This window comes from Coregonus lavaretus, assembly GCF_964263955.1.
Source record: "Coregonus lavaretus genome assembly, chromosome: 11".
Lineage (NCBI taxonomy): Eukaryota > Metazoa > Chordata > Actinopteri > Salmoniformes > Salmonidae > Coregonus > Coregonus lavaretus.
The window spans coordinates 24,436,217-24,453,778 of NC_139998.1; the positions used below are offsets into that span (position 1 = coordinate 24,436,217).

Below are 17,562 nucleotides of genomic sequence, written 5' to 3' on the forward strand. Positions count from 1 at the left end.
TGCAGTTTTAAGAAAGAATACCAAAAACAATCACAAAAAATACAATATAAAATAATACGAAATAAAAGTAACAAATAATTAAAGAGCAGCAGTAAAAAGCGAGGCTATATACAGGGGGTACCGGTACCGAGTCAATGTGCGGGGGCACCGGTTAGTCAAGGTAATTGAGGTAATATGTACATGTAGGTAGAGTTATTAAAGTGACTATGCATAGATAGGGGGGGTTGGGCAATGCAAATAGTCTGGGTAGCCATTTGATTAGATGTTCAGGAGTCTTATGGCTTGGGGGTAGAAGCTGTTTAGAAGCCTCTTGGACCTAGACTTGGCTCTCCAGTACCGCTTGCCATGCGGTGGCAGAGAGAACAGTCTTAGGGCCTTGCTCTGACACCGCCTGGTATAGAGGTCCTGGATGGCAGGAAGCTTGGACCCAGTGATGTACTGGGCCGTACGCACTACCCTCTGTAGTGCCTTGTGGTCGGAGGCCGAGCAGTTGATATACCAGGCAGTGATGCAACCAGTCAGGATGCTCTCGATGGTGCAGCTGTAGAACCTTTTGAGGATCTGAGGACCCATGCCAAATCTTTTCAGTCTCCTTAGGGGGAATAGGTTTTATCGTGCCCTCTTCACGACTGTCTTGGTGTGCTTGGACCATGTTAGTTTGTTGGTGATGTGGACACCAAGGAACTTGAAGCTCTCAACCTGCTCCACTACAGCCCCATCGATGAGAATGGGGGTGTGCTCGGTCCTCTTCTTTTTCCTGTAGTCCACAATTATCTCCTTTGTCTTGATCACATTGAGGGAGAGGTTGTTGTCCTGGCACCACACGGCCAGGTCTCTGAGCTCCTCCCTATAGGCTGTCTCGTCGTTGTCGGTGATCAGGCCTACCACTGTTGTGTCATCGGCAAACTTAATGATGGTGTTGGAGTCGTAACTGGCCATGCAGTCATGAGTGAACAGGGAGTACAGGAGGGGACTGAGCACGCACCCCTGAGGGGCCCCTGTGTTGAGGATCAGCGTGGCGGATGTGTTGTTACCTACCCTTACCACCTGGGGGCGGCCTGTCAGGAAGTCCAGGATCCAGTTGCAGAGGGAGTTGTTTAGTCCTAGGGTCCGTAGGTTAGTGATGAGCTTTGAGGGCACTATGGTGTTGAGCGCAGAGCTGTAGTCAATGAATAGTATTCTCACATAGGTGTTCCTTTTCTCCAGGTGTGAAAGGGCAGTGTGGAGCGCAATAGAGATTGCATCATCTGTGGATCTGTTGGGGCGGAATGCAAATTGGAGTGTGTCAAGGGTTTCTGGGATAATGGTGTTGATGTGAGCCATGACCAGCCTTTCAAAGCACTTCGTGGCTACAGATGTGAGTGCTACGGGTTGGTAGTCATTTAGGCAGGTTACCTTAATGTTCTTGGGCACAGGGACTATGATGGTCTGCTTGAAACATGTTGGTATTACAGACTCAGACAGGGAGAGGTTGAAAATGTCAGTGAAGACACTTGCCAGTTGGACAGCGCATGCTCGGAGTACACGTCGTGGTAATCCGGCCTTGTGAATGTTGACCTGTTTTAAAGGTCTTACTCACATCGGCTACGAAGAGCATGATCACACAGTCGTCCGGAACAGCTGATGCTCTCATGCATGTTTCAGTGTTACTTGCCTCGAAGCGAGCATAGAAGTAATTTTGCTCGTCTGGTAGGCTCGTGTCACTGGGCAGCTTGCGGTTGTGCTTCCCTTTATAGTCTGCAATAGTTTGTAAGCCCTGCCACATCCGACGAGCGTTGGAGCCGGTGTAGTACGATTTGATCTTAGTTCTGTATTGACGTTTTGCCTGTTTGATGGTTTGTTGGAGGGCATAGCGAGATTTCTTATAGGCTTCCGGGTTAGAGTCCCGCTCCTTGAAAGCGGCAGCTCTACCCTTTAGCTCAGTGCAGATGTTTCCTGTAATCCATGGCTTCTGGTTGGTGTGTGTACGTACAGTCACTGTGGGGAAGACGTCATCAATGCACTTATTGATGAAGCCAGTGACTGATGTGGTGTACTCCTCAATGCCATCGGAAGAATCCCGGAACATATTCCAGTCTGTGCTAGCAAAACTGTCCTGTAGCTTAGCATCTGCTTCATCTGACCACTTATTTATTGACCGAGTCACTGGTGCTTCCTGGTTTAGTGCCAGCATTGGTTTGTGGTGGTAAATAGACAGCTACGAAGAATATAGATGAAAACTCTCTTGGTAGATAGTGTGGTCTACAGCTTATCATGAGATACTCTACCTCAGGCGAGCAAAACCTTGAGACTTCCTTAGATATCGTGCACCAGCTGTTGTTTACAAATATACATAGACTGCCACCCCTTATCTTACCAGAGGCTGTCGTTCTATCCTGCCGATACAGTGTATAACCCGCCAGCTGTATGTTATTCATGTCTTCATTCAGCCACGACTCGGTGAAACATAAGATATTACAGTTTTTAATGTCCCGTTGGTAGGATATTCGTGCCTGTAGTTTGTCCACTTTATTATCAAGCGATTGTAAATGGGCCAATAGTATCGATGGTGAAGGCAGATTAGCCACTTGTCACCGGCTCCTTACCAAGCACCCCTATCTCCAACCGCAATATCTCCTTTTATTTCTACTGCGAATGACGGGGATGGAGGGCCCTGTCAGGTGTCTGGAGCAAATCACTCTCGTCCGACTCATTAAAGAAAAATTATTCGTCCAGTTCAAGGTGAGTAATCACTCTTCTGATGTCCAGAAGCTATTTTAGGTCATTAGAGATGGTAGCAGCAACATTATGTACAAAATAAGTTACAAACAATGCAAAAAAACACACAAAATAGCACGGTTGGTTAAGAGTCCATAAAACGGCAGCCATCCCTACCGGCGCCATCTTTACAGTCCGTTACATTTTGAATGCTCAGCAGGACATAAAATGGTTCAATTCACACACTTACAGTTGAAGTCGGAAGTTTACATACACTTAGTTTGGAGTCATTAAAACTTGTTTTTCAAGCACTCCACACATTTCTTGTTAACAAACTATAGTTTTGGCAAGTTCGTTAGGACATCTACTTTGTGCATGACACAAGAAGTTTTTCCAACAATTGTTTACAGACAGATTATTTCACATATAATTCACTGTATCACAATTCCAGTGGGTCAGAAGTTTACACACACTAAGTTGACTGTGCCTTTAAACAGCTTGGAAAATTCCAGAAAATTATGTCATGGCTTTAGAAGCTTCTGATAGGCTAATTGACATCATTTGAGTCAATTGGAGGTGTACCTGTGGATGTATTTCAAGGCCTATCTTCAAACTCAGTGCCTCTTTGCTTGACATCTTGGGAAAATCAAAAGAAATCAGCCAAGACCTCAGGAAAAAAAATTGTAGACCTCCACAAGTCTGGTTCATCCTTGGGAGCAATTTCCAAATGCCTGAAGGTACCACGTTTATCTGTACAAACAATAGTACGCAAGTATAAACACCATGGGACCACGCAGCCGTCATACCGCTCAGGAAGGAGACACGTTCTGTCTCCTAGAGATGAATGTACCTTGGTGCGAAAAGTGCAAATCAATCCCAGAACAACAGCAAAGGACCTTGTGAAGATGCTGGAGGAAACAGGTACAAAAGTATCTATATCCACAGTAAAACGAGTCCTATATCGACATAACCTGAAAGGCCGCTCAGCAAGGAAGAAGCCACAGCTCCAAAACCGCCATAAAAAAGCCAGACTACGGTTTGCAATTGCACATGGGGACAAAGATCGTACTTTTTGGAGAAATGTCCTCTGGTCTGATGAAACAAAAAAATAACTATTTGGCCATAATGACCATCGTTATGTTTGGAGGAAGAAGGGGGTGCTTGCAAGCCGAAGAACACCATCCCAACCGTGAAGCACGGGGGTGGCAGCATCATGCTGTGGGGGTGCTTTGCTGCAGGAGGTACTGGTGCACTTCACAAAACGGATGGCATCATCAGTCAGGATGTCAAAGCTTGGTCAAAATTGGGTCTTCCAAATGGACAATGACTCCAAGCATGCTTTCAAAGTTGTGGCAAAATGGCTTAAGGACAACAAAGTCAAGGTATTGGAGTGGCCATCACAAAGCCCTGACCTCAATCCTATAGAACATTTGTGGGCAGAACTAAAAAAGCGTGTGTGAGCAAGGAGGCCTACAAACCTGACTCAGTTACACCAGCTTTGTCAGGAGGAATGGGCCAAAATACACCCAACTTATTGTGGCAAACGTGTGGAAGGCTACCCAAAACGTTTGACCCAAGTTAAACAATTTAAAGGCAATGCTACCAAATTCTAATTGAGTGTATGTAAACGTCTGACCCACTGGGAATATGATGAAAGAAATAAAAGCTGAAATAAACCATTCTCTCTACTATTATTCTGACATTTCACATTCTTAAAATAAAGTGGTGATCCTAACTGACCTAAGACAGGTAGTTTTTACTAGGATTAAATGTCAGGAATTGTGAAAAACTGAGTTTAAATGTATTTGGCTAAGGTGTATGTAAACTTCCGACTTCAACTGTATCAAGAGAACATCCCTGGTCATCCCTACTGCCTCTGATCTGGCGGACTCACTAAACACAAATACTTTGTTTGTAAATTATGTCTGAGTATTGGAGTGTGCCCCTGGCTATCCGTAAATTTAAAAAAAACAGAAAATTGTGATCTCTGGTTTTCTTAATATAAGGAATTTTTTGTTATTCGTACTTTCACTTTTGATATTTTGATATTTAAAGCCAAATACTTTTACACTTTTACTGAAGTAGCATTTTACTGGGTGACTTTCACTTTTACTTGAGTCATTTTCTATTAAGGTATCTTTACTTTTACTCAAGTATGACAATTGGGTACTTTTTTCACCACTGTGGGTAAGGGAGGGAGGAAGGGAGTATTTTTCTGTCTTTCCTTTATCAAGATTCATGGCACCCTTTCATTCAGACAGGACTGGGGGTTGGGGAAGTAGAGGAATGGAGGGAAAGGGGAGAAGGAGAGCTGCTCTTAAATGATATATTCTAACAGCTAGCACCATTTAATTGCAGTCAACAGCCAGCGAGAGATTCCCCGTACACCCCGCCAAGCTAGAACAACTTTCTCTCTCTCTCTCAGCCACAGTCGAAAACTCTTTGTCTCATCTTCCACTCCCCCACTTCCCTTTTTACGTATTTAACAGAATCCTGACGCAGCGCACACTGTGGCTTCACACCTGCTTTCAAATGTATATGGAACGCTCCGTCAAGTGTGGAGCTGCAGTCTCAGCAGACCTGCCAATGTCTTTGCATTGAGATCTCAACGGCTATAAACGACTGGCCATGGTCAGCTGAAGCCTAGTATGCAGTTCTTCATTTTCCCTTTATAGACATGGGTCTTAATGACTTACTATAGGAGGCATTGATCCCCATGCAGGCCTGGCTAAGCCACTGCTTAGTGTCAGCGGACTAAAGCACTCAAACCCTTTTAGTGGGGCATTGTTTTCCTCTTTGTGCGGCTAAATGTATTTTGTCCAGAGAATACGTATAGAGGGAGAGGGGCTTTTATGCTATCAAAGGAGGGCTGGTTTCAACATGTTATCATTAGCCTGTCATCTATGTCACCTCGATCGTTGATTCCAACGTCATCAAAGCAATAATAACAGACCTGAGGGGGAACAATGCACCCCGTTGTCTGCGGAGGAAATGGAGAGGAGAAGATTGTTTGATCTAATTGAGCGAGAGAGACCACAAGGTTCCCTTTTTTCCACATCCAATTACACCTGTTCTCCGAGGCTGAGTTCACCTCGCTGAGCATGCACGCCTGCACACACACACATCTGTTAGACCTCCGTCTTCCCGATGGGCAAAAGAGACAATATGTTTGTTTGTATTGACAGGAATTAATTGCTTTGTGGGTTGTGAGATGAAATTAGTTACGTGATAGGGATGCTAGTGGCGGTGGCTTTGATTAGTGTGTTTTAATAATTTTTCTCCCTCCGTCATTTAAAACACGTCTGTAGGCTGTGGTTTCAGAGTAGCAGAGCAGCTCAGACGCCCACCTTCCCACTATGACATGCTTTAATTATTCTGCTTATTGGCATGCAAGTCTGGAGTAGCAGGGAGAAATTGTACCACACACTGCAAGGGGCTCAAACCTGGTTGTACGGCTGCCCTTTTCAATATGTGGCTATACTTTCTTGTGTGTGTGCGTGGACGTGTTTAATTATTCTTGTGGGGACAAAAAGAATAGTAAACAAACAAAGATTTGACCAACTGGGGACATTTTGTTGGTCCTCACAAGGTCAAATGCTATTTCTAGGGGGTTAAGGTTAGGGTTAGGAGCTAGGGTTAGTTTTAGGGTTAGGGTTAGGTTAGGTTTAGGGTTAAGGTTAGGTTTTTGGGTTAGGGTTAAGGTTAAGGTTAGGGTTAGGGTAAGAGTACGGGTTAGGGTTAGGTTTAGGGTTAGGGAAAATTGTGTGTCCCCAAAACGTTAGCTGTACAAGACTGTGTATAGGTGCGTGTTGGTGTGTACGTGAGTCGGTGTGTGCGTGCATGATAGCCTTTCTAAGATGGCATCCAATTATTTGAAGAGACCCACCCCTCCCTAGGGCTGTTAGGGTGACCGTATCACCGTCACACCGGCTGTCATGAGTCATGACAGCAGTCAAATTCCAAGGGCTTCTCCAAGCTCTAATTCTGCTGATGGTCATTAGTAGCCTACCAAACTTGCTAACTGCCTGGTACTCAGCACTCTATTCTCCCACTAATCACTCTGACATCAATGAAAATCTAATCGAAAATCTAATCAAACACTTTGTGAGAGCCAATGAGCTCATGTTGCGCAACATTTCTATAGGCTATGCAATTGCATGAGAAAACAGAGTGATGGCCTCTATTAAAAAGAGGAGGATCCCATCAGCTTTTATTATTTCTCAACTTTCCTAATATTAAGCACATTACTTCTCTTTACAACAGAATTATAGCCTACCTGGCTGGCATGAAAATGAACCACGGAAAAAACTTCCTCCATTCGTTATTTAAGTGCATAGATGACATGTATTTGGTTCCCCTGCCCCTCTTTCGAGACAGGTGCATGATAATTGTCGATTCTTAATCAAAACAAATTTCACACATACAGTGCATTTGGAAAGTATTTAGACCCCTTCCCCTTTTCCACATTTTGTTACGCTACAGCCTTATTCTAAAATTGATTAAATAAAAAACATTCCTCATCAATACACACACAATACCTCATAATGACAAAGCGAAAACAGGTTTTTAGACATTTTTGCAAATGTATTAAAAATAAAAAACAGAAATACCTTAAGTATTCAGACCCAATGCTATGAGACTCGAAATTGAGCTCAGGTGCATCCTGTTTCCATTGATCATCCTTGAGATGTTTCTACAACTTGATTGGAGTCCACCTGTGGTAAATTAAGTTGATTGGACATGATTTGGAAAGGCACACACCTGTCTATATAAGGTCCCACAGTTGATAGTGCATGTCAGAGCAAAAACCAAGCCATGAGGTCAAAGGAATTGTCTTTAGAGCTATGAGACAGGATTGTGTCGAGGCACATATCTGGGGAAGGGTACTAAAACATGTCTGCAGCATTGAAGGTCCCCAAGAACACAGTGGCCTCTATCATTCTTCAATGGAAGAAGTTTGGAACCAACAAGACTCTTCCTAGAGCTGGCCGCCCGGCCAAACTGAGCAATCGGGGGAGAAGGGCCTTGGTCAGGGAGGTGACCAAGAACGCGGTGGTCACTCTGACAGAGTTCCAGAGTTCTTCTGTGGAGATGGGAGAACCTTCCAGAAGGACAACTATCTCTGCAACACTCCACCAATCAGGCCTTTATGGTAGAGTGGCCAGATGGAAGCCACTCCTCAGTAAAAGGCACATGATAGCCCGCTTGGAGTTTGCAAAAAAGCACCTAAAGGACTCTCAGACCATGAGAAACAAAATTCTCTGGTCTGATGAAACCAAGAATGAACTCCCTGGCCTTAATTCAAAGCGTCATGTCTGGAGGAAACCTGGCACCATCCCTACGATGAAGCATGGTGGTGGCAGCATCATGTTGTGGGGATGTTTTTCAGCGGCAGGGACTGGGAGACTAGTCAGGATAGAGGGAAAGATGAACGGAGCAAAATACAGAGAGATCCTTGATGAAAACCTGCTCAGGACCTCAGACTGGGGCGAAGGTTTACCTTCCAACAGGACAATGACCCTAAGCACACAGCCAAGACAACGCAGGAGTTGCTTCGGGACAAGTCTCTGAATGTCCTTGAATGGCCCAGCCAGAGCCCGGACTTGAACCCGATCAAACATCTCTGGAGAGACCTGAAAATAGCTGGGCAGCAATGCTCCCCATCCAACCTGACAGAGCTTGAGAGGATCTACAGAGAAGGATGGGAGAAACTCCCCAAATACAGGTGTGCCAAGTTTGTAGCTTCAAACCCAAGAAGACTGGAGGCTGTGATTGCTGCCAAAGGTGCTTCAAGAAATTACTGAGCAAATGGTCTGAAAACTTACAGTGAATTCGGAAAGTATTCAGACCCCTCAACTTTTTCCACATTTTGTTACGTTACAGCCTTATTCTAACATTTTCCCATAATCAATCTACACACAATACCACATAATTACAAAGCAAAAACAGGTTTTTAGATTTTTTTGCAAAAACATAATAAATATTGAAATATCACATTTACATGTATTAAGACCCTTTACTCAGTACTCTGTTGAAGCACCTTTGGCAGTGATTACAGCCTCGAGTCTTCTTGGGTATGACGCTACATGCTTGGCACACCTGTATATCCTGTCTTGATTTTTGCTCTGACATGCACTGTCAACTGTGGGACCTTATATAGACAGGTGTGTGCCTTTTCCAAATCATGTCCAATCAATTGAATTTACGACAGGTGGACTCCAATCAAGTCGTAGAAGCATCTCAAGGCTGATCAATGGAAACAGGATGCACCTGAGCTTAATTTCGAGTCTCATGGCAAAGGTTCTGAATACTTCTGTAAATAAGGTATTTATTTTTATACATTTGCTAAAATTTCAAAAAACCTGTTTTCGCTTTGTCATTATGGGGTATTGTGTGTAGATTGATGAGAAACATTTTATTGAATCTATTTTAGAATAAGGGTGTAACGTATCAAAATGTGGAAAAAGTCAAGGGGTCTGAATACTTTCTGAATGCACTGTATGTAAACATGATATTTCAATTTGTTTATTTTTTATACATTTAAACCTGTTTTTGGCTTGTCATTATGGGGTATTGTGTGTAGATTTATGAGGGGGAAAAAAACGATTTAATCAATTTTAGAATAAGGCTGTAATGTAACAAAATGTGGAAAAAGTCAAGGGGTCTTAATTCTTTCCGAATGCACTGTTTACAGTATATGCAGCGTATGAGTTTCAAGTTTGGGGAAGATATTTGTCACCATAAAAATGCACCTTGATAATAAAAGCATTACATGCATAATCGCATTTGCGGGCACTTTTGAGAATGGTGTTTTCCCGATAATTGATTGCATTTTGGAACATTCGCTCTTATCGTCTACTGCCATGTGCACATTAATGCGCTTATGATGTGAAGAAATTGCCTAATAGTTTATCAACATTTAAAGCTAAACGTTCTGATCTGTTGTGTCAGTTTCATTGCTTAAAGTAATTGTTCATGCCAGGAGATGCTAAATGTGTTTATGTTAATTAACGGTCAATTACCGTGAGACGGCAATTATTTGCTTGACAATCACCGGCTGACAAAATTTCATGACCACCACAGCCATACCCCTGCCTAGATTGCATGTTGCCTCAGAGGTAAAGAAAATGTATTGCCAGTCTCAGGGAAAATGCACTTTCCGATTCATCTTCCTCATCACCCTCGAGCAGACACACACACTTCTCGGAAGATAAGCATCTTGACTGGCTGCATCATCGTTTGGTACAGCAACTACAAGGCACCCGACCGCAAGGCGCTACAGAGGGTGTTGAGTATGACTTAGTACATCACTGGGGCCAAGCTCCCTGCATCAAGGACCTCTATATCAGGCGGTGGCAGAGGAAGGCCCCAAAAAATGGCAAAGACTCCAGCCACCCAAGCCATAGACTTTTCTCTCTGCTACCGCATGGCAAGCGGTACCAGGGCACCATGTTTGGAACCAAGAGGACCCTGAACAGCTTCTACCCCCAAGCCATAAGACTTCTAAACAAGACTGCTAAATACTGTAGCTAATCAAATGGGTACCCGGACTACCTGCATTGACCACATATGGGCGGCAGGTAGCTTAGTGGTTAAGAGCATTGTGCCAGTAACCGAAAGGTCGCTGGTTCTAATCCCCGAGCCGACTAGGTGAAAAATCTGTCGATGTGCCCTTGAGCAAGGCACTTAACCCTAATTGCTCCTGTAAGTCGCTCTGGATAAGAACGTCTGCTAAATGACAAAAATGTAAATGAATTTCATTTTTTTTAAATGGTAAAACATAGAAAAAGTTATCAATTTTAGATAGAACTACACTAAATATATTCACGTCACCAAATAATTGATTAAAACACACTGTTTTGCAATGAAATTAATTTCTTCAAAAATGAAGGAGAAGCAATAGAGAGAGAGATTTCGTCATTTATTTTCACTTTCAGTTTCACTTACTTACATTTACATTTAAGTCATTTAGCAGAAGCTCTTATCCAGAGCGACTTACAAATTGGTGCATTTAACTTAGGATAGCCAGTGGGACAACCACTTTTTTATTTATTTATTTTTTATGGGGGGGGGGGGGGGGGGGGGGGGGGGGGAAGGATTACTGTTATACTATTCCAGGTATTCCTTAAAGAGGTGGGGTTTCAAGTGTCTCCGGAAGGTGGTCAGTGACTCCGCTGTCCTGGCGTCGTGGGGGAGCTTGTTCCACCATTGGGGTTCCAGAGCAGCGAATAGCTTTGACTGGGCTGAGCGGGAACTGTGCTTCCATAGAGGTAGTGGGGCTAGCAGGCCAGAGGTGGATGAACGTAGTGCCCTCGTTTTGGTGTAGGGTCTGATCAGAGCCTGAAGGTAAGGAGGTGCCGTTCCCCTCACAGCTCTGTAGGCAAGCACCATGGTTTTGTAGTAGATGCGAGCTTCAACTGGAAGCCAGTGGATTTTGTGGAGGAGCGGAGTGACATGAGAGAACTTGGGAAGGTTGAACACCAGACTGGCTGCAGCGTTCTGGATAAGTGTTAGGGGTTTAATGGTACAGGCAGGAAGCCCAGCTAACAGCGAGTTGCAGTAATCCAGACGGGAGATGACAAGTGCCTGGATTAGGACCTGTGCCGTCTTCTGTGTAAGGTAGGGTCGTACTCTGCGAATGTTGTAGAGCATGAACCCGCAGGATCGGGTCACCGCTTTGATGTTAGCGGAGAACGACAGGGTGTTGTCCAGGGTCACGCCAAGGTTCTTTGCACTCTGGGAGGAGGACACAATGGATTTGTCAACAGTGATGGCGAGATCATGGAGCAGGCAGTCCTTCCCCGGGAGGAAGAGCAGCTCCGTCTTGCCGAGGTTCAGCTTGAGGTGGTGATCCGACATACACACTGATATGTCTGCCAGACATGCAGAGATGCGATTTGCCACCTGGTTATCAGAAGGGGGAAAGGAGAAAATGAATTGTGTGTCGTCTGCGTAGCAATGATAGGAGAGACCATGTGAGGATATGACAGAGCCAAGTGACTTGGTGTATAGAGAGAATAGGAGAGGGCCTAGGACTGAGCCCTGGGGGACACCAGTGGTGAGAGCACGTGGTGCGGAGACAGATTCTCGCCACGCCACCTGGTAGGAGCGACCTGTCAGGTAGGACGCAATCCAAGAGTGAGCAGGGCCGGAGATGCCCATCTTGGAGAGGGTGGAGAGGAGGATCTGATGGTTCACAGTATCAAAGACAGCAGATAGGTCTAGAAGGATAAGAGCAGAGGAGAGAGAGTTTGCTTTAGCAATGCGGAGAGCCTCCGTGACACAGAGAAGAGCAGTCTCAGTTGAATGACCAGTCTTGAAACCTGACTGGTTTGGATCAAGAAGGTCATTCTGAGAGTGATAGCAGGAGAGTTGGCTAGAGACGGCACACTCAAGAGTTTTGGAGAGAAAATAAAAAAGGGATACTGGTCTGTAGTTGTTGACATCGGAGGGATCGAGTGTAGGTTTTTTGAGGAGGGGTGCAAGTCTCGCTCTCTTGAAGACGGAAGGGACATAGCCAGCGGTCAAGGAAGAGTTGATGAGCGAGGTGAGGTAAGGGAGAAGGTCTCCGGAAATGGTCTGGAGAAGATAGGGTCAAGCAGGCAGGTTGTTGGGCGGCCGGCGTCACAAGTCGCAAGATTTCATCTGGAGAGAGAGGGGAGAAAGAAGTCAAAGCATAGGGTAGGGCAGTGTGAGCAGGACCAGCGGTGTCATTTTACTTAATAAATGAGGATCGGATCAATACACCCAGTCACTACAAAGATACAGGCGTCTCAGTTGCCGGAGAGGAAGGAAACCGCTCTCAATTGTGACTTTAAAACAGTTACAGAGTTTAATGGCTGTGATAGGAGAAAACTTGAGGATGGATCAATAACATTGTAGTTACTCCACAATACTAACCTAATTGACAGAGTGAAAAGAAGGAAGACTGTACAGAATATAAATATTCCAAAACATGCATCCTGTTTGGAACAAGGCACTAAAGTAATACTGAAAGAAAATGTGGCAAAGCAATTAGCACTTTGTATTCAGGACAAAAAGTTATGTTTGGGGCAAATCCAATACAACACATTACTGAGTACCACTCTCCAAATTTTCAAGAAGGGTGGTTGCTGCGGTATTCTTGTAATCGTTAAGGACTGGGGAGTTTTTCAGGATAAAAAATTAACTACCGGAGAGCTCTTCTTTATCTACACCCATTCAGCATCCTTCACACCCTCTTAAGCCTTAGCCCCACCCATCTCTGTAACCTCTTCATCACTAGGCACCTGGCTAAAGCGCCTGCCTCGAAAATGCATGCCCAAATTGAATAGAGTATATCTCCAAAACGACAAGGGCTATAAACATGATATTGGTAGCAAAAGAAAGGTAACACATGTGAGATGTATCTTGAAGTGTATGAATGTGGGTATTACTGTGCTAGAACACAGCATAAATTGGGAGGTTTTGATTCCGCCTGAAAGTAACTTCAGGTTTTATAGGGAATGCTTTATTGGACTTATGCAGCTGCAGCCCCTAAACACTATGGGACCATAGCCCAATATCTGATGAGTACTTATGTGAAGTTTGATGCCAATAAAGTAAAGTAAACCAAAATTGTAGGGGTTTACTATAAACAATGATATGTTGTCCATGGGTGGGTTGTCACACAAAATGTAGACCCTTTTTACCCTAAAACTTGCTGTCGTGCCAATCCTTGAAACAGTTACGCTTTGATGTAATGCACAAAGGGACTTGACACTTCCTGCAGTACACAGGTGTTTTCATTTTGGGGATGCCAACATCCAGACATCCACAGTTCTTCCTGTCTTTGCTGGCATCATCACCATAGTATTCTGGCATGCAGGATGTTGGTGGTGGTCGTGGTGGAGGTTGTAGTTCAGACTGTTTAGCAAAGCTCACCATTTCTGTGAGTAGCTTTTCCCTGAACTTCTTCTGTGTGTAAGGCTTAGTGGGGTTGTTCTTATGGAGTTCTTTGTGAAGTAGGAAACTATTCACAACAGCAATATCAACAAAATGAAAAAGAAAAGTCTTATACCATTTCATCATCTTGTGGTGAACACTGTAGTATCCAATCAATGCGTCGGATAAAGGAAAGGGGAGAACATTACGCAGTGGTGTCGATTGTGGGACCTGGGACTCTGGTGGGCATAAACCGGATTGGGTCTGGTCGTTCATCATTCTCTTCTCTATTATGCCACCTATCTTCTTCTTCCTCTTTGACTCTTGGAGTGGCAGGCCTACCACCACCATGCTTACTTGGATGTGCTGACTTTGAGAAAGCTTTCCCTTTTCTTTTGGGTTGAGGGCTCTTTACAGGGGACTCAGTGTCCGATGAAGACTGTGGCCGAGGGAGGGCAGCAGAAGTGCGTTGTCTAGACAAGAGGCCAGGCTGAGGAAGAGGAGGCTCTGCCTGAGGAAGGGGAAGCTGTGGCTGAGGAGGCAGATGCTCTGGCTGTGGCTCATCACCCCTATAGTCATCTTCACTGTGCAAACAAGACAAAAGAGAAAAGAAAATCATGACTAAAACACACTTGTATTCATTCATTGACAAATCTGACTCAAAACAGTCAGATATATAAAATAAATAGTTAGAACTATGAGAATGTTAACTAAAGTGATAATTCAGTGACAATAAATAATACACATAGCATTCTATTGTAAGTAAACTTGCCTGTGGGCCTCTAAGCTATGCTAGCGCTAACTTACGTTGAGCTTCAGTTACTCAAATAGATATTTTAGAATGTATGTTTTGTACTCATACAATAAATTAGTAATAGTAGTATTAGAAGTAATAAATAACAATGGGATTACTCTTCTGATGCTTGAGTAGGGCCCTGGACACGATAACCTTCGTTCTCGTCGTTGGGGTCTGGTTCGTCCGGTCTAAGCAGGTCCTCATCGTCTGATTCAGAGTCAATGGGGATACATGGAGTCCAACTTTCATCTGTTACAATTAATAACGCCTCTGTAACTGTATATTTGTTACTAGAGCCTGCCATATTTTTATAAACTTTACGTTTTTCCTCCGAAATTCAAGTGCTGTTGTGCGCTCTGCGTAACCGTGCGTAATGCAGCAAGTCAACTAATATGAGACAATGAGGCGCGCACTTGGATATTTCACAACCGGTTGGTCGATTTTGACATGTGACCCCTCTAACGAAAGCTCTGGATCAGTTGAATTAAATTAGCACAATTGTAAGCCAATGTGATTGCATAATATATCCAGAATATGGCGACAAAACAGTGCCTGTTGTGATTGAAACAAACTACTGACTTCATCTTCAAACACATTCTTGGCCATGTAAAACGATGGAAACTCATTGAATCTTTTCAAGTGGTTTTATTCGATCAGACGCTACTTTTGGTAACAAAAACAACAAAGGTAAGACGCAGTTTGTTGTTGTGATAAAATAAATGGAAGTTTGTTATTGACGCTCTTTGATTAATAGTTTAGTGAGTGTTGGTCATAGAGGAACATGGCTATCACTGTTGGAATCTGTGAGGTAGCAGCTTTCGAATGGGGTATCGTTTGTGTAGATAGGTTGAGAAAAATAAGTTATCTGTCTACTAATATACGGGCATGCACGGTTTCAAAATACAGTACTGGTTTTGCTATATGCTTATATATTTGCTTGGAGTCTGAATATTTATTTCATTTGGGCAACAACAGTTTAGCTAGATTCACAGTTGAGACGTGTCTCATTCCAGTAGTGTATAACATTCAGGTATTCACACATGTTTAAAAACCGTACTACGTCATTGTTTGAGATTGTGGGAGGAGTACCCCGGATATGGGGAACCTCGTGATGAAGAGGTTAAGGATTCAAATGTGAGGCCATGTGCTAAACAGAGAGAGTAGTTTATTAAACAACCAAAGATTTCAAGACTAAAAGTGGTAAAAGTAGTAGCCTACAATAAGAAAAAACTCCAGGTAAAAATACACTTTATCTAGTCCTTGGCCTATATCCTAATCTGAATTTGGTGAAGATCATGTTGTTCTTTATAATACCGTCTCTGGTAAACACACACTATATACAATAAAATCTAAGTTTATTTGTCACATGCACATGAAACAAGAAGTTGTAAATGGTACATTGAAATTGTTACTTGCAATATTAAAAACAGAAAGTGTCCAGATAAAAATATTGTATAATTATTAGATGTCGCTTACCCGACACACTTGTCTAAATTGATGGGCCATGTGAAGGAAATGCTATAACCAACAACAGACACACCTGGCTAACTTGATGGGTCATGCAATCATTGTCCCATCTTTTGTTTAGACATTACATTTTTAGTCATTTAGCAGACACTCTTATCCAGAGCGACTTACAGTGCATACATAAAAAATAAAATAATAATCATACTGGCCCCCCGTGGGAATCAAACCCACAACCCTGGCGTTGCAAACGCCATGCTCTACCAACTGAGCTACATCCCTGCCGGCCATTCCCTTCCCTACCCTGGACGACGCTGGGCCAATTGTGCGTCGCCCATGGGTCTCCCGGTCGCGGCCGGCTATGGCAGAGCCTGGATTCGAACCAGGATCTCTAATGGCACAGCGATGCAGTGCCTTAGACCACTGCACCACTCGGGAGGTGTTGTAGCTACTGTAAGGTTCTGTATTTGTTTCTTTGTGTTCTTGAACGTAGCACTGTCTTTCATTTTTGTTAATTGATTTCACCTGTGTTAGTTACCCACCTGGTCTCATCAGCTCCTTATTTACTTCAGTTACATTTATATTTACGTCATTTAGCAGACGCTCTTATCCAGAGCGACTTACAGTTAGTGCATACATTATTATTTTTTATTTTTTCATACTGGCCCCCCGTGGGAAACGAACCCACAACCCTGGCGTTGCAAACACCATGCTCTACCAACTGAGCTACCTCCCTGCCGGCCATTCCCTCCCCTACCCTGGATGACGCTGGGCCAATTGTGCGCCGCCCCATTGGTCTCCCAGTTGCGGCCGGCTACAGCAGAGCCTGGATTCGAACCAGGATCTCTAGTGGCACAGCTAGCACTGCGATGCAGTGCCTTAGACCACTGCGCCACTCGGGAGACCAGTTCTTTCTGTTTGTGCCTTGTGAGGTATTGTTTGTTTTTACTCTACTAAGCCTTTTTATAGCTTGTTTGTAAGAACCAGTTATAGCCTCCAGTCCTAGTTTTGATTATCCTGCCTGTTTGCCTACCTGTGTATGACCATGGCCTGCCTGTGACCACGATTCCTGCCTTTTGCGAAGGCTAAATAAACACCTGCTGCGCTCTGCGTGTGAATCTACACCTTTTTCTCCCTGAGTATTCATTACAGCTACTAGCTAGCTAGCTAGCTAAACAATGAACTGGCATAATCCCAACTCATACTACTACCAATGGGCGGCAGGTAGCTTAGTGGGTAAGAGCGTTGTGCCAGTAACCGAAAGGTCGCTGGTTCTAATCCCCGAGCCGACTAGGTGAAAAATCTGTCGATGTGCCCTTAAGCAAGGCACTTAACCCTAATTGCTCATGTAAGTCGCTCTGGATAAGAGCGTCTGCTAAATGACTAAAATGTAAATGTAAATGTAATACAAACATTGTCATAGCTGTAGTATGAATCTGCATGTAGCTAAAGCTAACAAACTAGGTTAAATGTTAGCAAGCTAACATTAGGCTATAACTAGCAATGCAAATGGATTTCTGATTCGAATAATATAACTACACAGATCATACACGTAACATTAGCTAGCAAGCCAGCAAGCTAACGTTCGCTAGCTAGCTAACAGTATGCTTTAACTTGCAATGAAAATTAGAAACGTATAATATCTGAACATTTTGTTAGACTCTTACCTGTCTACATGGATGAACTCTTCACGGCAGACTGGA

The 17,562-nt window shown here is 43.8% G+C and overlaps 1 protein-coding gene across 1 annotated transcript in view; it reads left to right on the forward strand.

Moving 5' to 3' along the window:
- Positions 1-17,562, forward strand: part of LOC311137410 (tripartite motif-containing protein 44-like) — a 100,496-nt gene that overhangs the window by 80,699 nt on the left and 2,235 nt on the right. The window lies entirely within an intron of this gene.